Here is a 22,006-nt window from a genome sequence, read left to right on the forward strand (position 1 = left end):
TCCCATGTTTCACTGGTTATTCTTCAATAGACCTTCCTCAACAATTTCTTTGTCCTGTCAGTAGCAATGGCTTGGTGGAAGCACCAGCAATGCTGCTTCTTTGTTCTGTTCAGCAAGATATGCACTTCTATTTATCTGAAAAATCAGTTTAATTCTTATAGATGTAAAGCTTGTTAATATTCTGTTATTTTTTTCTTCTGTTCTCTGAATGTCTCTGCAAGAAATTCTGCAGTTCTGAGGGTTTAACCAACGTTTAGCTCTACTTTAATTCGGTATCTGGTCTTGGTAACACTTAATTTCATATTGCTCTCAGAAGATATTTTGAATTCATAAGCAGAAAAGGAATTGGGCAATCATCAGTGTTATCAAATCACATTTGTCACTTTTTCTTGTAAACACCCAGAAGGAATTTACTTCACTCAATAAATTCCAGATATCTGCCTAGGAAGATGCAGGGACACTTAAAAGCTGTGCAGTAATAATAATAAAAGTGAGCATCCTGGCTCTGAACTCCTATGTTTAATGCATTAACATCTGCTGAATATTATTACCTGCTTTACCATAGCATCTATATGCCCTACTACAAAACCAAAATCTAAGGGACACGCAAGGTACCGTTTCAGAAGCACAGATTTCACACTGGCCACATGGGAAAAGCGAAAGAGAAAAGGGAAGATTCAATCAAGGCAACAGAGTTCATTATTTGTAAACATTTCAATGATTTTCTGTGGAGAAAATAAAGCAGAGGTTAAGCTACAAAGTATTTCAAGTGAGACATAAATAAGTATAAATACATGCACATAGAGCTTCTAATTTTAACAGAACTTGTTTTAACTTGTGCACTTTGCTTATACAGAATTTACCTATGAATGTCTACAATCCAGAAATGTATTACCAAGCTCATGTAGGTTGAAAAATTAACGATACAGAGGGAGATAGAAAGAAAATTCCAGCAGTGTCAGGAGACTAAATACAAGAAATAAAGGAAAAAAACAGATTACAGGGGACCAGGAGACTGCCCATCAGTAAAAGTGAAGTGAGGTAGAGGTGAAAGGAGACGTGGGAGAACATATGCTGTGTGCCCATATGCCAGAAAGGAAGAACATCCAGGCAACAGCATGCAAAACCCAATGATACTATGCCAGACTTGAAGTAGATGCGCTAATTCAAAGCAGTTTGCCATGAGAAGTAAAAGCCACAGAAATACAAAAAGTTCCTCTTTTTCTAAAAGACTCCTTTCCTTATACATTATTTTAGTCAGCAAGAAAAATAATTAAATTCATGGAGTTTACCAATAAAATGAACAAAGCTACCTAAGAAGACCACGGTTGGAAGAGTGTGTTCCTGCCAGAGCATCACAGGACTAATGCTGATTAATTGGACAGAGCCTGGAAGAGCACCGTAAAAATGATGAGCAGTCGAGAAAAGCAGCACCAAGTAAGCAACAAGGAAAGGATGACAAAATTGAGGTTATTAAATCTAAAGAACACAATACATAGGAGAAGTCTAATAAAGGCTTTCAGAGATATTAAAGCTTGATGAAAACAGACAGGAAATAAACTTTTCTCCATATGGAGTGGATAGAGAAAGAAGTAAACTGAAGCAAAGCAGATTTAAATCAGATTTAGCTCAGCAGTCCAGGTTCTTGTTATCACAATAAATTCTCTCCAGTTCAGTTCTCCACAAACAACTGCAGTGAAACAGCTGCGAGTGTTTGTGTAAATCTGGAAATACTCTGTAGCTGTTTAAGGCAGCACTGCTACCCAGACAAACAGGTAGCAAACTGTACATTAAGGAATCTGTTTCACAACACACTGATTCAGCAGTGAAGCTACTTCCCCAATGTCCATGTTTCTGTACTGCTTTGGCCACATTTTCTCAGCCTCCTGCCTGTGTCAGACCGATCTCAGAGCTGCACCAAGCACTTAAAAACAACCTTAGGTTTAGAGAGTTTGTTTTAAGAGGACTAGAACCTGGGAGAAAGCAAACTTAACATACTGGAAAGCATCTAAACCCACCAACAGACAGGTGAACCTCAGCCACTCACATAAATGGAGCTTGCATGCCATGCTTGACACTCAGGAACTGCTTACATCCCAGATCTAGACTACAAGCTCTCATCATACAAAACTGCACTGGGATTATCACCCACCACAAACTTACATCCTCTCTGACAGCTTTGCACCTCCATGCTTACAGAGCTGTTTCATGCCCTGTATTACTCTCCTGAGAACAAATAACTGGCCCTTCAGTAATGAAAGTGGAATGCTACAATGACATACTCTAATATTAAAATATCAACACGACTTTCTCCTAGACACTTCCAAGTAAATGGTTGCACTTACACTACTTTTCAGTAAATTTCAAAGCAAGTATCTTTTGAAACTAAACTTGTTATGACCATTAGCAACGCTAATGCAATCCTCATTAAATAAATACATCTACTACAGAACATAAATTAATACATCTACTACAGAACATAAATTCTTTTTCAAAAATATAAAGCTATCAAGACAAATAGTGAGGTTTATTAGGGCTATAGTTATAAGCAGAAGGTTGGCCAGCATTATCTAAATATTTAACCTTTTGGAGCTCATTGCTGCAGTACAATGGTCAATGTTGTACAACACATGTAGCACCCTCGGGCCTTCCAGAATTAGAGTTACAGTGATTACAAAGCAAGTAGGTTAAATTTGTTGTCTAACTAGCTTAGCAATTGACCCTGAAAGTAACTAAATATGAAGGTCCAGTTAATATTAAAGACACACATATTACGTTGCTAATACAGCTCTAAGAAGTGGAACAGGAACAAAAAGCATTGCCCCAAATTGCAATGACAGTCATGTGAAAGATTCAGGAATCAAAACAAGGTCTTACTATAATGAGTTATAAGCTCACCCTCCTAGACCACAGATATCCCTCATTATAACTTGAAGACCTCATGTGGCAATTATTTTACCCCAAATAAAACTTCTGCAGCACTTCACTGATTTGTAATTCTTCTTCAGGAGAAGTCATATTCTTTCGCTAACACTTTAAATACTAATTATTTCTTTGCTGAACCCTGTAGTGAAACTCATCTCTAGACAGGGTCATGTAAAAGCACTTCCAATATTTCTGCTGCCCAAAGAGCAATACTGTTCATTCGCTTCAGTGATTTTCTACCCAACAGGTACAACAGTGAAGTAATGAGCATTATAAAACTTAATACAGTGCCATATATATTTTATGACTCTGTAGATCCAGATCAGAGAACATCCAGATTGTTTTTACAGAACTAATGCCAGACACATTTCAAATTATTATGTATGCAATGATTCTAATAAATTTATAACTCTTACCAAACTAAACTTTAAAAAAATGTATAGCTGAGAAAAAAAATTTAAATATCAAGCATACCTTAAGAAAGTTAAAATTTCCCAAGGATTTTTTAAATAGATGTTATTATGAGAAAATAATATATATCAAAATTAAAAGTGGCTTAATAAGAAGCATTTTTCACTAATGCAAGACATTAAAAAGGTATGAAAATGAAAAACCATTCACAATGCTCTACTGTTTGTACAGTACAGCATTTAAAAAGCAATACCATGGAGGATGTAAAGCCACATGAAAGCTCTGGATAAGGGACTGTAAAATGAGATTTCCCTGTATCAGACTAACATCAGAAAAATAACTTCCCTGTGTAGATTGCTACTCTTTCCCTCCTGTTTACCTATGGTAACATGATCACATAAATTTCCAAAATATCCAGCAACTTAATGATCTTTGATATTGACCTTATAACCAAAGAGGAGAAACAAGACTTCCATATTTGACATTTAGATCTAGAAAGATTCAAGTTATCTGCTCAAGGTTGAAGAGAAAGCCCCTAGCAGCCCTGCAAACCAAAAGTGGCTCTCCTGAAGCCCAAGAGATTCAAAAACAACTGGACCCACCTTGTTTGCCGTTTCTGCAGGAACACATCAAGGTGTAACCAGGCAGTCCTCTGTAGAGAAATCACAACTCACCTCAAGTCTGTTTTTGAGACAGAAACTATGGAAACAGAGGCTTGTACTGTTGGCAATCTGAGCAAAAATTTCCTACTTTAGGAACTTACTGAGGAGAAAGATTGGCTGTGCATCAGCTGTGGACCAAATAGTCTGAAAATAGAGCCCAATGCCTAAATATCTTGATTAGAAATCTGTTTAAAGTTTGTTCAACACTGTTCATATCCATCAAACACTGTGTTTTTTCTTTATTCAATTTCTCTTCTTCAACAGGAAATTACAGCCAGGTGTAATCACAGAGAATTATCTCAGTATTGGCCAAGTACAGCAAGGAAGGTTCACAGGAGCACAGTTCTCTTGACAGTCACATCACAGTTAAAGCCAACATGAGAGGACAGGCTTCCCCAGCTCCTGGGCAGGAGCTGCCCAAGGACTGCCCATCCTCGCCTCCCTCAGCCAATATACTATGTTTTACTTATATCAATCTGTGTTTTAAAAAAACAGTAGCTCAAACTTGAATCTACAAACTATATGGGCAGAGTAAGTGTTTAGCACAAAACATGTTTCTGTGTGAAAAGAAAGTTGAGAACATACAGACTTGGAAAGCACAAATTTCAATAGATCTTTCATATCTAGTGTGTGCTGGTTTTGGCTGCGGTAATTTTTTTCACAGAGGCTGGTATTGGGGCTGTATTTTGGATTTGTGCTGAACACAGGGTTGATAACATAGAGATGTTTTTGTTATTGCTGAGCAGAGCTTACACAGAGCCAAGGCCTTTTCTGCTCTCTCACACTCCACTCTGGAAGCTGGAGATGAATGGGAGGCTGGGAGGAGACACAGCCAGGACAGGTGACCCAAACTGACCAAAGGGATATTCCAGACCATGGGACATCATGCTCAGTGTATAAAGTGATACGAAGAAGAAGGAAAGGGACGGATATTTGGAGTGGTGGCATTTGTCTTCACAAGTCATTGTTACCATGATAGGTCCTGCTGTCCTGGAGGTGGTTGAACACCTGACTGCACATGGAAATCAGGGTATTAATATTTTGGTTTTCTTTGTTTGTGTGTGTGGCTCTTGCTTTCCCTATCAAACTGTCTTTATCTCAACCCATGAGTTTTCTAGCTTTTACCCTTCCAATTCTCTCCCCACTCCCACTGGTGGGTGACTGAGTGAGGGCTGTGTGGAGGTTGGTTGCCAGCTGGGCTGAAACTATGACAGTCCTTTTTGTTGCCAAATAAGGCTGTTGTGGTTCAGGAATGATATTCTCTAATTTAGTACTCCTTCTAAAACCCTGTGCCACTCCCCTCCCCCTTCCAATTGGAGGCACTCATTGAGTTAAGAACAACTTGCTGGAAATAGCAATGAGAAAAAAATTAGAAAATGAACAATAACAGCAACAATATTAATAACAAAATGTGTAAGTAAAGAAATTATTCATACAGAAAAGCTCTCAATAATAGACAATATCAAATGGATGCCTCCACCATGTTTTCTTGACCAGAGGGAATCCCTTCCCCCAAGAAGGGATTCCCTTTCCCCCCACCCCAGCAATGACAAGAGGCAGTATAGAATTAACCTCTGTGTCCTAGCCATGCCCCCTCCTGGACACTGCAAAACGAGCTAACCCTGTCCTGGCTAGAACCAGGATGCACAGGAAGGTAGTTTCACACAAGATCACTCATCTGAAGTCCAGTTTAGAATGAGCACAAACTCTTCAAGAAGAGGGGCCAGGATACAGCCTGCCAGTGCTGTTACATGTTACTTTTCTGACCCAGGTTTGACAGAAACAGCCTCGCATGCTACCAACACCCTGAAGAATGACTAGGCCTGTCTAAGATTACATTTCATAACTAAATTCAGAAACACCTCACCTAAAGAGTAAATGTATGAGTCAATTATTTTGTGCTTAGACAAACAAATTTTTCACCTAGTCTATTTCTACAGAACAGGAAATCTACTACTTCCACAGAAAAAGCTGCAGTCTTCCATTCTCACCAGAATATCTCCTTCATATTTAAGAAATCAAATCAGCATTCTCAAAGGCTCTGATTTCAGTGCAAGTTGCATGTCTTAATTTTATTTAAAATATCTTCTGGAAACTACTGAACATCCTCTCCTCCAATTTCTCAAAGTATGTGTCAGGTATACACGGGAGTGACCCAGGAATACATTGCAATATCAAATCTAAGTGTGGTTGGGTTTAGTTGTGTTAACACAGCACAGCCAATTTACCTTGTAGATAAAGTACAAGCAGCACTGTTTAGTATGCTTCACAGTTGCCTCTTAACAAGGTTTGAATGAAGGACACAACAAATACAAACAAAATTATCTTACTTCCTATTGCACTTAAATTTTGACAGACTGGAAATTGTCCAAATTCTCCTACTATTTTGTGGTTAAAAGAGGAAAATCCAGTGTGCTAAAAATGGAGAACAGTCCAATTAAAGACATTTATTACTAAAAAATTGTCATCTCGAGCTGCCTTGAAGCATGATGCATCAAGAAATTCGCCTGCTAAGGAAGCATCACGTATATAATGACTAAAGTTTGTGACAATAGCAAAGAAGCTTCAAGAATGAAAAAAAAAAAGTGATACAAATTGCTGCAAGCTTTGCTTTCTAAACTTCTGATTGTTCTTGAATATGACACAAATAAAATCAATCTAAACTTACTCATTTTTCCAGCATCTGTTAGGCTCTCTTAAAAAGTCTGTCCTTGGGGACAATTTGTCACATCACAAAATGATGACATTTGAACCACAACATGCTGACATTTTATTTGTGACAAACACGGCCCTATGACAACCTTTTGTTAACCTCTCTGATACCATGGACAAATATTTGACCATGTACTACAAATAGAATCAATCACACCTTTGGGACCAAAGCAGAGCAAGTCTGTTCCCTTGTGTAAGCCAATGTCAGTCTATTTGCTCCTAATTCTACAGTACCAGGAATGCCACAAGTGCTACATGCTCTAATCCTGCAACACAAACCCCCTACCTCACCTCTGAATAAGGACAGTCTGACATGCAAGGAGTTAGTTCATTGCAATAGTCAAGCTAAATGAAGCAGTAACAGAACTCTACAGTCAACATCTTTAAGTGTTAATAGGGAAGGATGAATCCAAATTAGCCTTCTAATTATTTTCTCTTTAACTTGACTATTTAAGCAATTACCTAAGTTACACAGTATAATGTACTATAAAATTTTTAGTACTGCACCACCGTTCCTTCACCAAAAAAAAAGTGAAGGAAGAAAACCATGTTTTTTCCCTGTGTAGATATCATAATGATGCCTACTTGAATGTCATTCCTCAGAATTATTAGCATGTGATTCAGAAACTACAAAAAAGTACAAATTGGTGCTGCTTTTGTTGTCAGGATGAGCCTCATGCTGTTAGCAAAGAGAGATGAGAGCCACCTAAGGCTTTGGGGGCTTAAATACCTGTTAACTAACTTGGTGACTAGTATGGACAGCATTGGCCCAAGGATCTGACCCAAAACACTGAAGCTGCTGTGGCCTTTCAGAGGCTTTGGGCTCAGTGACACCACACGGAGAACCCCTGCTCTCACAGCTCACTGAGTGAGCACCATAGGGAGCCTTCTGCAACAGGGCAGTGATGAGGACTCAGGTCTCACTTCTCTCTGCTGAACTGATTGCCTGTGCAAGGAGATTGATGCAGAAATCCATTCACTCATGCCAGCTGGTTTCCCTCTATCTGCACTGGTAGTAAGTTGATTGGGATTTTAGTTTCCTTCAGCTGATGTGTCTTCCATAGGTAACATGCTGACCCTGGTGATGCTGAACACATAGCAGCTAGAAAGATTAAATTAACCAATCCATAGAAAGGAAGGTAGAGTACTAAGAGAGTAAGAAGACAAAGAAAGGCAAAAAATAACAACCTTCAGCTCATGCTAAAAGGCTTGTTTCTTCTAGATAAATGCAATAGTATAGAATTTTAGAGAAAATAAAATGAAGAGGAAGAACAGTAATAAAGAACAGTGTGGAATTCAACAATTAAAATGTTTCTTGTTTCTGTTTACTTTATTTTGTAGGCTCTTGCACCTCCTTCTTTGCACTACTGTTAACATTGCATTACCTGTGAGACAAAGCCAAGGATCCTTCCATCATGGATGAAATTTAAGTCAATGAAATGGTGCTGCTTCATTCTGGCTGAGAAATACAGTCATAGCCCGGGTTCCCAGGGAGTCTATAGATAGAACATTGTAATTCAATATTTTTACTGATGTCCTTCATAACAATATTTAAAATGGAAAGAGAGCATTAGAAATCTCTATTTAAAAATCATGAACTATTTGTAAATAAGAATGAGCAAGGTTTTCAAAATTCACTTTCAGTACTTCTTAAAATCTAAGAAACTTCATCATGCCTGTTTAATAAACCTTTTAAGCAACTTAAGAGAAAAGGATTGATTTCCATTTCAAAAGAATCACCAATTTTTACGGAACAAAAACCTATCTTAACTATGCCATGCGAACTTGGAACAAACAAGCAGGATTTCTTGTATGTATCAAAACAACTTTATTATACAGCACACCAGAAGATCAGCTGTTTTAAAGTCAAATGCTGAGACATCAAAGGCATATTTTCAAACATGCAAAGAGTGAGACACTTGAATACTCTCAGCTAAACTTCCATAAATTAAAAATGAGACTCACTTGTTGATAAGAAGATACACAGGATTGGTTATGTAGCAAAAGAATAATGGCTTGAATTTAAAATTAAACCTGGCTTAGATGAGGTTGTCCATTTAATGAAAATTTATTCAACTTCAAATAACCAAGGAAAACATCTGGGATACCTTGTACTTTTTGCATATGACAGCACCATCATCCACACGTCTAAAAAGATGCTTTAATAAATTCCATAGAAATAAAAAGACATCTAAAACTGCTTTTGCCATGCACCTTTCTTTCCAGAAACAACATTGACTCAAGAGAAATAACACTCTTCGAAGTACCCAAATTGGTGAGAAACTTACAACAGAACAAGAAACATAATTTTTAAATTGTGTTGATAGATCTACTTGTTACTTCATATATTTTTTCTGCATTTAAATACTACTTAAATCAATATAGAATCAATAAATGGTTTTAAAGTTCTAAAATGTAGAGGCAAATCCGCAAAATCTAAATCACTTAGGGAGCACACCCCAAAATTTGAACTTACTTAGCTTTATAGAAAAGATAATATAAATCCAGTACTAGCAAGTACATAAGCTCATCTTCCCTCTCATTTCATGTTTACAAACAAGGTGCTTCTTGCACCTGAGAAGCTTTTACAGTTACCCCTAAGCCACAAACTGCTGTTGGCCAGAAAAGCTGTCTGGGGAAGGATCACAAAACTTTCATCTGAGTCTGAGGCTCTTCCCTAAATATTCACAGGTCTAGCCTAGTGCAGACATTCTCATGTTCTTCTTAGAAGTCACTGCCATAAGACAGTATCAATTTTATTTTAGATAAAAGCACTCTAAATCTGTTCATCTTCTTTCAGTCCATGAACCTCAGTGACTACACAGCAAGTGCACTTGCATCAGAGGAATAAACTATGCCAGAAATCAAGACCCTACATGTTTCTGGTTATGGCTCCCATGCTTTCAGGGCTCTGATAAAGTGACAGCTTGGATACATGAGATTCAAAGTTGCCTCCTGTGACAGCTTCAAACTCATTGCCTGTCTCTGCTTTCCTCAGATTGTGTTTTCAAAAAAAAACTTCATTCATCTAAATTCCTGAAATAAGTAACAGCTTGTAAATATTTAATTTCAGTTAAAGGAAAAATAATTCATTGCCTATCAGCTGCAAAAAGTAATAAAGAGGCATACTTGGCAAAGTCCCACTTTGGAATGACATCACCCAAGTATGAGAATGACATGTGCTAATATCTGAACTTAATCCAGACAATAAAATCCATGCTAACAGACATTTCAGAAGCTGTGTTTTGCTCACTGTACCTCTTTTATATATTAAATCTAACACTGAATAGATTATGATTATTTTTCAATTACACCTGGATGAGCAACCAAGTAATTTTAAATTCTTATTAGGTGGGCATGTGCGCACCATAGAACTGGAAATGGAATTTTAAGTATTTCATTTCTAATTATGATTATTTAAACTCATCTGGAAGCTTAACACATAAGCAGTGTATTTCATAGTGTGTCCCCAGTCCAAAACTAACCCTAGGTAAGTTTAAGAGATCTCTTCATAGCTTTCCATTTGAGGCATTAGGTGAAATACTCTGCTCCTGGGACAGTTTCAACTAAGATGATGTGTTTTGGGGACAGTTGCTTTTTAAACATCTGCTATTGCTATGCTCTAGAGCTACAGATCCTGTCATGAACACAAGATTTCCTTAAGCAATGTCGTGCAGTCTGTCCAATTCTACATACAACATGTGAGCAAGTGTGAACATCTATATTCACTGGAATGGCAACTCTCAAACTGATGGCATGTCAGTGTCATAACTAACCATGTCTTTCAAGATCTTTTTTTTCAGATGGAATGGGGAAGGTGATGCTATTCAAGCCCTCAGGGATGAGAAAGGTGATTTAATACCGAGAAGGAAATGAAGGGAGAATAACAAAGGAGACACCTGGAGACAAAGGAAGGAGGAAGGAGGAATGAGACATACAAAAAAAAGCAGACGGCAAAGTAACAGAAACAAAGGACAGCTGCAGAACTTGCCTAAAGGGGAGCAAAGTTTCTGACTGACTGATAGTGACTGTGACAATGAGGTTCCCTTAATAAATACAGGTCTATTTAGTGGCTACAAAAAATAAAAAGCTTGCCTATTTTGTGCAAGCCATCCACATACAACAAACTGTGGATCAAAGACTATGAACTCTTTATATTATCCCCCGGCACAGAGTCTACGCCTAAATGCAAATTTCAGTGCTCTAATCTCAATGGGCTCAACTTCTGAGCTACCAACCCCTATGAAACATCACACTGGGCTGAGTTCTGCTCCCTCAGGGAATCCTTGATGTACTTCACAAAGTATAGCAATGCAATAACCAGACTCGCTGGCAGTTTCTGCAAACAAGATAAAAATTACATCCTTCTGTAGCTTTACATTCCCATCTTCAGGAACAGTCTCTTCACAGTCATGAACATTAGAGCCAAGATGTAATCCTTCACAATAGATGGACATTGATTCAAACAGGAAGTGGAGGCACTTCTTTTCATGCAGCTCCAGTGTTCATAAAGCATCTCTTGCCTCAGAAACACACACAAAAGCACCCTGTATTTTCCTGTGCGCTTGCAGACTGATCAAACTAAACCAAGTCCACCCACTGATGAAGAAACTTGTCTTTCTTTCAATTCTTATGTTGTAGCAGTTCATGTCAGTTTAAAAGTGCCTTTCTGCAGTTAACTAAACCACAAAAAATATTTTATATTGATAATTTACCAGCTAACAACCCAGTTCTCGCATGGATTATATATGGTAGTCTGATATCAGTCATCTCCCTCCCAAGGGTTTTTAAATCAAGAAATGGAACACAGGGCACGAGGTGCTTATATAATAAATTTTAAAAATTCTCTCTTAGGGTTTTCCAGGAGCAATGAGATTACTAAAAGGTTCAAAGCCTTCTAAATGAAGCCTATTTTATTAAAAAAATCATCTGGCTTAAAGCAGTTGGAAGAGGAGGAAGAAAGGAAGGAAGGAAAAGAAGATCTTGTTAGTGGCCCTCAGTGCTCTGCCCAGTAGCCCTTGAGAGATGCTGCAGGAAGATGAACATATGTATTTCATTATGAACTGAAAACGTGTTCACTGAGCTACATCCTACAACTTTTAAGCAAAGGTGCCTGATTCAGCCTATATGCAGGGAATGTGTTCCTTCTGCATCTTTCTTCATAGAAGCTGACAGAAACCAACAACTTAATCAGTGAATCAGAAAGTAGGTTTCACAGAGCTCCAAAAACTCTGTTCAGCTGACATGCAACACATTTTTTTGCTTCTCTTCTTTACAGTGGTTTTAGACAGTGTTAAATAACAGTATCTGTGACCCAAGAGAAATTTAGTACACTCATAGTGGGCTGTTTGCTCCAAAAATATGGACACTTTTGCTCTATCCATACATCCTCTTCCCTCTTGCATGTGCTCAGCAGCAGCTCGGTGGATGTCATATACAAGAGATGAAAGAAGAAGCTCTGGATTCTTTTATATTTGTTTTTCCTATCAGGCTGGGAAACTACAAAAAGAAGAGGATCAGATCTCAGCTGACTCCGCCAGTACTGGCCTCCCTCATCTAGGGGGAAAGAAAAGTTCAGAACCACTAATAGTAACAGCTTCCCAATTTTCTACCCCAAGCACCAGTACAGTCAAGGGCAATCAGAGAGTTCACTGTCAGTCCTCTGTAACCTGTCACTGGTGCTCAGGACACAGCTCTCACTCTGAAGCCACCCTACTCCCAGCATAAATGTTTTGCATAATTTCTGTTCAGCTCGTACTTCTCACTCAAAGCAAAGAACACGTTTCAAGAATGTTCTCAAGGCAGCTGAGACCTTTCCACATACTTGCCATTTTGTGGTTGGGTAACAGTCAGGGAAACACAGGAAACCACTGATTTAAAGCCAAACAGATTAGCAAAATAAGAAATGGCCTTTTACATCAAAAGCTGCAACTTTGATGGACTCCTACTGCCTATGAGGAGGCATCTGTGCTTGAGAGAAGAAAGCTTTTTCTACACTCCAACCTCATGAAATATTACAATACTGAAAATTCCAAAACCCTATGCATAGCAATTAAACTAGTGCAGGTTACAAGACTAAAATGAGAGAGGCCAGAAGGAATAAAGTTCACTTTGCACATGAGCAGAGCAGTGTATGGCAGCCATATCTAAAGTGAACCCATACTACTCTCAAAGTGCTCAGAAAGAGCACAGAGGGATCCCTCCCAAAACCAGCAGGGAACTTAGAGACAGAAGTTTACTGATACCAACCTGCCATGGAGTAGGATACTGGAGTTTCTTCAGCTAAGAACCATCAAGATTAGAGCCTGTAAGTACAAACACACAAATGCATAGCAGATCCTAAAAATCTGATTTTGACTTCCTTTTCCACAGGGAAAATCACTGCAGGTTGAGGTGAGGTGGGCACAAGTCTTTATAACATCCAACTGCTCCAGCAGTCCAATGTGCTCCAGCATCACCAGCCAAGTCCATGGGAATCTCCAGGCATTTTCTGCCACAAATCTCCTCAGAATTCACCTCATGAGCTCTGTACAAAGCTGATTGTTAGAGCATTGCCTATGTGCATGACATCCATTTGGATCCCCATTGGTGGTGGTAATTTAAGTAAAGATCTTTGCACCAAGAACTGTAATCCACTAATACACCTATTCCTAGCACATGCTGCTTTTGTTTGGTTTATTTCTGTTTGTATATCTCATCCATGGAGCCCTACAAAAACCATGCATAAAACAGAGCTGCCCATTCAAAAGGGGCTCAAAAGTTCCCTCGGGGCTATACTCTTATCTCTACCTATGTTAACACTGTGCCTCCTTAGGCTGAACACCAAAAACAATTGCTGGGAGCATAAAACAAGAGCTGAGAGAAGTGTATTCTGCTCTCCATAAATGGCAAGATTTAATGAGAGCTGCTGCAGATTTAGATGTGTTAGACTTCACAAACAGTTCCAATCCTCTGAAAAGACCAAGTTACAAGATATCTTTGCTAGCAAACACGGGAAAAATATCTTACTGTACCCCTTGAGGATTTTATGACAACCTACTACCCCGATACAATTGTGTTTTCAGTGAAGAAACAACTATTTCTTCAGAATCAGTCACATTTACCACTGTGAAACAGTGCCAAAAGCTCAGAGTGATTCCAACATACTCCTCTCACCCTCCAGCTCCATCCCCTTGGGCATCTGTCTTACAGTGACAATTGCTGTTGGAGGGAAGCATGGGAATGCATGAATCGTAAACAGGCTCTTCTTCACCAACTGAGAAAAGCAACATTTCTCCACCATAGCTCAGTTGGAGAGGCCAAGCTGCACACTGGTAAAATTTACAGGTGGAACAGCTCAATTCTCAATCATCAGCAGCATTATTTATTGGTATTACACAGTGCCTAAATGTTACCAACTCAGAGCAGAACCCCAGTACACATCTTGCTCATAGACATGCAGGGGAAAGACTCTTTCCCTGGGCACTTTCAGTCCAGGGGCCAGACCAGAGACAGATACTGTGATTTAAAAAAGTGTTTCCAGAAAGTGTAGCTTGCCATCTGCTAAAACTTAATGCACTGGCCAGTAAACATAGGCCTGCTGCTCCACAGGAGTAAGGACACATCACAGGGGTTGGTGCTCCCAAATACGCTGCTGCAACACTCATGCAGCTTTACTATGCCTCCAGTGACAAAGAAACAAAGTTCATAAAGTGAATGGGGGAAAAAAATAAATATATCCATATCATTATCTAGAACAAACTTTTAACAATGTTACTGCACAGAAACCACAAAAAACAGCTTTTTTTTTTGCTGAAGACCAAATTATTTAAATGTTTTTATAACTTCCCTTAAAAAAAAAAAACAACTATTTACTGTTCTGTGATTTTCTTTTTAGGAAAACATATGAGAGTGATTAGAAGGATGCCAGAAATTAACAATAATCTCCGTGTACAAGTACATTTCTAAAAATGTGCCTGCCAGATACACAATAGACAGGTACTATTATATCTAAGTACTGTCCTACCCAGATGGTGTAATTAAAGCGCTAGCAAAAGTGAGCTGTAAAAGAAAACTTACAAGGTCAAAATAAGTATTTTTCAGAAAAATAATTATTGGTCTACAAGAGCAGAAAAAGTACAAACACTGAGAAAGAAACAGTTGTTTCATTAAACTGCTTAACAAACGCAGGAAAATTATATTAAAAACAGGTTAAGTTTCACTGATACTGTTTTTAGTCACATAATCTTAAGACTGTTCAATGATCTTAGAGTGCCAGAGTCTAGGCATTTAAACTGGACTACACATTAAAAGGAGCCCTGATCAAAACAAACATCAGAACAAGCAGACAAGTTTGCATGACCTGTGAGTCTTTTCTTCTCTAATTCCTTGACTGTACTCTCAAAGGAACAAAGAATTCACAGATGTGATTTTGTATAGTCCTGCCTCTTTTAGATGTAATGGTGATAACATTACTTTAATATCAAAGTGCAAAGCTAATTTTTAGGCAAAAGCCATCCTAAGAGATAGAAAAGTACTATTATTCTCACCTTGCAGGTAGGAAACTGCAAAATCATGTACATAAGGCAAGTGGTATTTCAGAAGATACTGGTGAGGTAACACAAAAAGTTCTTTAGCACTACTATTCAGCTTCAATTTAAACCAACAGCTGTTCATTTGGAACCTCATGCTCTGTCTCTGGCCAAGCCTTAAATTTCCCCTGGGCGTCAACTGCACCTCAACTCTTGCTCAGAGCTCACAGTCGTGGTGATGGGGCTGCACAGAGCTCCACCAGCTCGGCCAAGGGCTCTCAGTCCTGCAAGACTGCAGCAGCCCAGCATCTCTCTTCTTTCCACAACAGCCTCATCCAGGGCTGATGACATTCAACAGGATTTGTAAACCCAACACTTCTCTACTCATCACACTAAAGTCAGCAAATCCAGCAGATGTACCCAGCTTTCTCAAGCATGTCTGTCAAGATTGTCAGGGATTAATCCAGAGACCATCCCCATCTCCCTCTTACTGGAGAAGTCCAAGCTTAGACTTAATGGCTGAATCACAGAATCACAGAATGGTTTTGTTTGGAAAGGACCATAAAGGTCATCTAGTTCCAACTCCCCTGCCATAGGCAGGAAACCTTCCACTAGACCAGGTATCTCAAAGCCCCATCCAGCCACGCCTTGGGCAGCTCCAGGAATGGGGCACCCACAGCTTCTCCAGGCAACTTTTTCCAGTGTCTCACCACCCTTGCAGTGGAGAATTTTCTCCTTCCTAAAGAAGTAAAGCACAGTAAAGGACTCCACCCATTATTTCCTTAAAAGTGGTTTTGTCATTGGTGATTTGTTACAGTTTTAAATTATTATTACTGGGACAGGGGGTTGAGAATGGGAATGTTTGCTAAGGAATGTGAGACTTTGAGAATAAAACTGCTGAAGATGTTGCAGGCTATCAAGTTTCATTCTGAACTACAGCAAGAAGTCATATACTGCAGAATACTTTCAATCTATTATTTCTGCTTTTGTGTACATGAAGTTGAATTTTCAGAACACAGAAGGATCCCACTTGATTGTACTGCAGATTCTCTTTCCTTTATGTGAACAACCTCTGGTCTTAATCGACACAACCATAAAATATTATATTTGGACAGGCAAAGGACTTGGCATAAAAGCTTCTGTAATCTGGGCAGTTTCATGTTTTAAATTCATAAGGTCATCCATACCTTACAGAGCTTCCCATTTTAGCAGAAAAATGACTGTTTTAATGAAAAGCTCATTTTCCCCTTCCATTCTTTCAAAAAGGATCTACTACTCTATTGAATTTTAATAAAGTCAAAAGAGATGTCCTCAATTCTTTCTCCAAAGATCTATATCAGTAGTCTTCTAAGGCCATCAAACTTGGGAAGAATGCATTATGGTCCCACTGTGATACGTGAACTGCTATCCCCAGCCTAAACGTATCCCTTATGATTGCTTCGTTTATCATGCACGTGAAATACATCAGCAGCTCCAGAGGGAGGATCTCAATCTGCTGTCTCTCTAGAGTGTATATTGCTAAATTTCCCTCTTAGATTGAAACTGAGCTTGTCCCAACGTTGGCACAGTAGTACTGCTAACAAGTAATGTCAGTCAAACCAGCAAACCAGGTAAAACCAGGTATGGCTGTAGGTATGGAGGGTTCATGGAGGACTTTGAAGCGTGCTTGAAATACACATTTACTAATTAAAGTACGTATCAATTTTAAGTGTCTACTTCGGAGTTGAGAAGAGGTGCTATCTCTCTTTCCTTTAGCAGTGGGAATTTGCTGAAACGTGGATAGAGCTCAGCAGGCAGCAATATGACTTACAGCCAGATGTAAGGCTGGTAGAGAGGGAAAACAGCAGCTGGTAGAAGCAAATAGATGAAGTAAGCCAGAAACTTTATACCATTAAAAAAGAAAAAGGAGAAAGAAATTTTAAACTCCTGAGTTACTTCAATCAGATTAAAATCATTCTGTTTTCCACATGGGATTCTGCTGTTCCATTCAAATATGATTATTGGGTTTGGTTTCTGTTTGTTTTTATAATCACACTATCATCTCAAGGAATTTTAAGAAAAACCCTCCCTATGGGAAATCTACTTTTCACTTTGCAATATATCTGCCATTTATCAAAGGTCTGAGCTGTCAGGATTTTTGACCTCATGCTCCCTTTAGTTTCATAAAATGTAGTCTGACTACTCTGCAGAAACACCACCCAAATCTTACCACAAATGGACTTTAGCCTGTGTTTGCATAGATAACTACATTTACCATTATAGGTACTGCTACAGTAATGTTGAAGTCAATGCTTTTTATAGTTTATACAATTGATTGCAAACTGAACAAAACAGAAAACCCATTAAATAAAATAAATGCCAGAAGAATACATGTAGTGATCACTAACCTCTACAAATCATATATGGTGAAACTTATCAAAAAGATTAAGCTTCTAAATCAAACAAAGTATCTGTATATCAAATATAGACAAGTCTGGATCAGCTGAAGTTTTTGTGTGTAGCAATATCTGTAGACATGCAATAAATCTCCTTCTCTGGTATGTTGCTGCTTTTTAGGACTAAAAAAAATGATGTGTATGTTTATATTTATTTTCCATAACAAACATGTTCATGGGAGATCATGACATCAAGTTACTGGACAAATAAGTGCCTGCATGAACTTCATATTTTGACAACAAACAAAAAAAAGGAAATATTGGCACCATGAAACTGCAGACTTGGAAGTAGCTGGCCAAAGTCCTGTTCACAGTACTTTAGCAGTCTGCACACAGCATGAAGAGCAGCCCCTGAATCAAAATCAATTGTGAATACGAGTCTCATTCTCCCCCTATTTCTGCTTTGATTTTTTTTATTGGTTAGTATGAATGCAGAATGGGAATTCTTCATGAGGGTCAAAAAGAATATAGTTTTGCAAACAAAGTTGTTTATCTAGTCCCAAAAAAAAAGCTCCTGGGATGACTAAGGTCTCTCCAAAGGAAAAATAGGATTTTTAAAAGTTGTCATGAATTGACTATTTTTCAACTAAATCAGAAAGGCTTGCATATTTTTAGTAAATCTGGGCACATGCATATTTAGGTTAACACACTAACTATTCGTTTAGCATGCTACCTGTATATATTCCAGTTCTCAGTGTTATTTATCAGTTACACGGATGGCAATTATTTGCCCTTCCCACAGTAAATGGTGTGTTGCACCACCCACCTGCCATGTCTTCAGTTTATGATATTTTAAGACTGGCAGAAAAATTAGTTCCACTTGCATGAGCCTTTGTTTGAAAGTAAGACCACACAACAGCTTTCTGTGGGCAGAGGGGACAGAGAGCAGAAATACTAATTGCAGGAATTCACTAACCAGATACATTCTTCTGTGACAAGTACTGGCTTTGCAAGACCTGCATCACCAGTGACGGTTTTGACTACACATCCCACTGCAAAGAAAGGTTGGGGACATGCTTCTTGCTTATAAGATCTGCAAATAATTATTAGACTACAAAATAAAGTAACAAGGACACAAAGCAGGAAGCAATTTGCCTATCTCCTGCTACAGCTCTCTCTTGACAAAGCAAGGAATTGTGCCCTGACCTTCCCAGTGATTCAAGCCCGCTTTACAATCCGTGCAACCGCATCCTCTGCTTTGCCATCAAAGCCATCATTTCTCTAACTCACCAAACTAAGAGCATTACAAGAGGATAATAAGTAAACATCATATTTCTACAGTACAGAAAAGAGGGAAGAGAGAGGATCAATTTAATTTATAGCCTCCCTAGTTTCTTTCAAGACGTCTGATGCAACCAAAAATCACATGCTCCTACTATTGCAGCACAGGATGATTTACACGATGCAAATTATTTTTCTAAAACTCCATATGCACGTCAACCTAACCTCTGCCCCTCTTGCATTTATGTGCTTGCCCTTAATCCACACATGAGTACTCTATGGCAGCACTTTCAATGAACTATTCATGCAGGTGAACATCCCTGAGAGATGCAGCTGCCTCCTCTGCTTTTATAGTTATTTGTCTCTTCATCATGGAGCTCAAAGGAATAATCCTATTGCATATTTCTTCTTCATTTATTTTACTAGGTGAGGTGTTTAAGAGGATATGTGGTCATCTGGAGCTCATCACTGTCAAATTTTCAGCCATGCAGCTGTAAAAGGTAAAGAAACTAGTTTAGCTCCTTGGTTTACAAAGTGCTGAGTACCTCCAATGAGGTGCCAAATGTGTGTGGTGACACTTTCAGATTGCTGAGTGCCTCCTGAGGTTCACAGGACCTGATCCAAAACCCCACTGTAGGAATGACAGCCCTCCCCTTGGCTGCAATGTGCCTGGGACAGAACAGAGCTTCAAAACTCAAGCCTGTGCTTCCAAGACAAAGAAAAACTTTCCATAGATTTAAAAACACGAATAAGGTGGTAGGTTTGAGAAGCATTAGATTATAGTGTTGTTCCCGCCTCCAAACAACCTAGAGTAATATAAATAAATACACATCTACTTAAACAAATAGACATTCAAGACTACTTTAAATATGTTTGGGATCAGGTGCTTATTTTCAATTGTTTGAATATAACATACAAACATGCAACAAAAATCTCTCCAGTCCCCTTGAGCCCGTCCTGTTTCCTTTGAGCTTAATGCATTTCTTCCACTTCTTAAAAAAAAATAAAGAAATAAAAAAGATTTTATGAACTGTCTTTAGAAATAGTTTTTCTGTGGAAGCCTTTGTTAAAATCAGCTCTTCTTCTGGAACCATGCAATAAAACAAAGCTAATTAACAAGAAAAGAAAATGAAAGAAATGCTGACAGTCATACTGTAAAACATCCAGTGCAAAGACTGGCTGCTTTCATTTGGGTTAAGGCAGAAAAGTCTTTCATTAACAGGTCACAAATACAGTCTTGCTTGACAGTAATCACCTGATGGCAGGCAGAGTAAGCATCATACTTTGTAAAAGTATGCAAAAGTATTTTTTATTGAATGTATAAATAATGTACAGAACGTCTGCAGGCATTCCGCAATACTTAATTAGTAGATAGCAACTAAGCAAACAAAAAAAGAGCTAAGTTGCAGCAAAAACTGTAACCACTTTCATTTCTTCTGACAGTTGCCATTTATCTTTTCTTTTGAAGAGACTACGTGATAGTATTCTAGTAAGCGAGCTGTAGCATACTGTGAAAAAATAATAACATTTTAGCAATACAAGCCCTCACTGCAGCATCTGTTATTAAATCTTTGCAGAGAGGCGAGGCGAGACCACTAGTCATAACTGTGGATTAGCAAGGTTCTACTATATTCATTTTAAAGTGCAGAATGCTTTGCATGAAAGCTGTTACTTGCCTTCTATGTCAGAAAATGAACTTATGCCAACTTTTTAATATTGAATTCTTCAAGGAAGCTGTCCTAACAGCCTGCAAGCACTGCCCACAAAAAACGGCAGCAGTCTAATAGAAGAGAAATGGAGGAAGGACAGAATCAGAATAGCTGATGCTGCTGATTTGCAACACTTTCTTTTCACAGAAAATGACCATCATCTTACTTCCTTCCTGAGCAAATCTTAAACTGCCTTTGAAAGTGTCAAGCTTTATGATGCTGACTTCAACTCTGACACCTGATTATACAAGAGCATTAACATAAACGCTCAGCATGCTCCAGGGAATCACTGCATCCTCATCAGTGGAGCCTTAGCAGCTCCACATCCTGGCTGACTCCCTAGCAAAACAGGCAAAAACCCAGGACTTCAGGTCCTAGAGAAAGGCTGATAATTCACATACTTATGAGAAGTATAACACGCACACTCTGAACTGAGCCAAGTTTAAGTAAACTTTATACTAAATTCACGAAGTTCGAGCAGAGTCAGAGCGTAGCTGAACTGTAGTTAAAACGCTCAAGAGATTTCCAGAAACACTAAAATCCTCCAGGAGAAAGTTCATCTTAAGCTTTCATAACGATATTTTCCTGACTATGAAGTTACACAGACAGTGCAAGGTGCTGTGTAATATTTACCCATGACGCCCACTGTTAGGATATAATGTTTCAGTGAAGAATAAATTAGAAGCAGCAAATCCTTGAAACTTCCCGTGCGAATACCCAACCATTAATGGATCAATATATAAAGACGTGAAGACTAACTGAAACTGAAAATTAGTTTAAAAAATACTAGTAGCACCCACCGTGAGAGTTGCTGTCTAAAACAGATAAACAATAAAGGCAAGACACATTGCTTTAACTGTGAAAAGTTATGAACACCGATGCTCTAATGCAGTATCACTGGTCCCGGCACAAGAATTTTATCCACCGACGTGGCTCTAAAAGCGCCCTCGGAGAGCTGCTGCTATTCCGGACCTTTGCGGGACGTCCCCATGCTCCTGCGGCGCCCGGCGGGGCCGTCCCGCTCTCTCACTCCTGCTGTTCACATCACCTCAAGCCCAGAGCTACGTTTTATTTCATTTTCGGTTTGTTTCGAGATTTTCTTTCCCCGGCGCTTGAGGAGGCAGAGCACGGCGCGGGGGAGATTACACGGGGATGACTGAATCGCGGTGAATCGATTAAGCCTCGACAATTTAATCTGGGACTTCATGCGGAGCTGGAGGAGATAATCCCCGCACCGCAGTTCGTCCGTGCCTCTCCTTTACCCGGATACCCTGGCACAGACCCGGGGGCACGCCGGCCGCACACGGACATCGCCTCGCCGGTCCGGAGCTAAGCCTCCCTCCTCCTCCTCCTCCTCCTCGCAGCGCGGCGCACACCGCGCACCCGGCGCCTCTGAAAGATGCGCGCTCGCAAACTTTTCA

The 22,006-nt window shown here is 39.1% G+C and overlaps 1 protein-coding gene across 9 annotated transcripts in view; it reads right to left on the reverse strand.

Annotated features, from left to right (window-relative positions):
- SORCS2 (sortilin related VPS10 domain containing receptor 2) overlaps positions 1-22,006 on the reverse strand; it is a 532,019-nt gene that overhangs the window by 509,371 nt on the left and 642 nt on the right. The window lies entirely within an intron of this gene.

This window comes from Sturnus vulgaris, chromosome 4, assembly GCF_052056855.1.
Source record: "Sturnus vulgaris isolate bStuVul1 chromosome 4, bStuVul1.hap1, whole genome shotgun sequence".
NCBI classification, from domain to species: Eukaryota; Metazoa; Chordata; class Aves; order Passeriformes; family Sturnidae; genus Sturnus; species Sturnus vulgaris.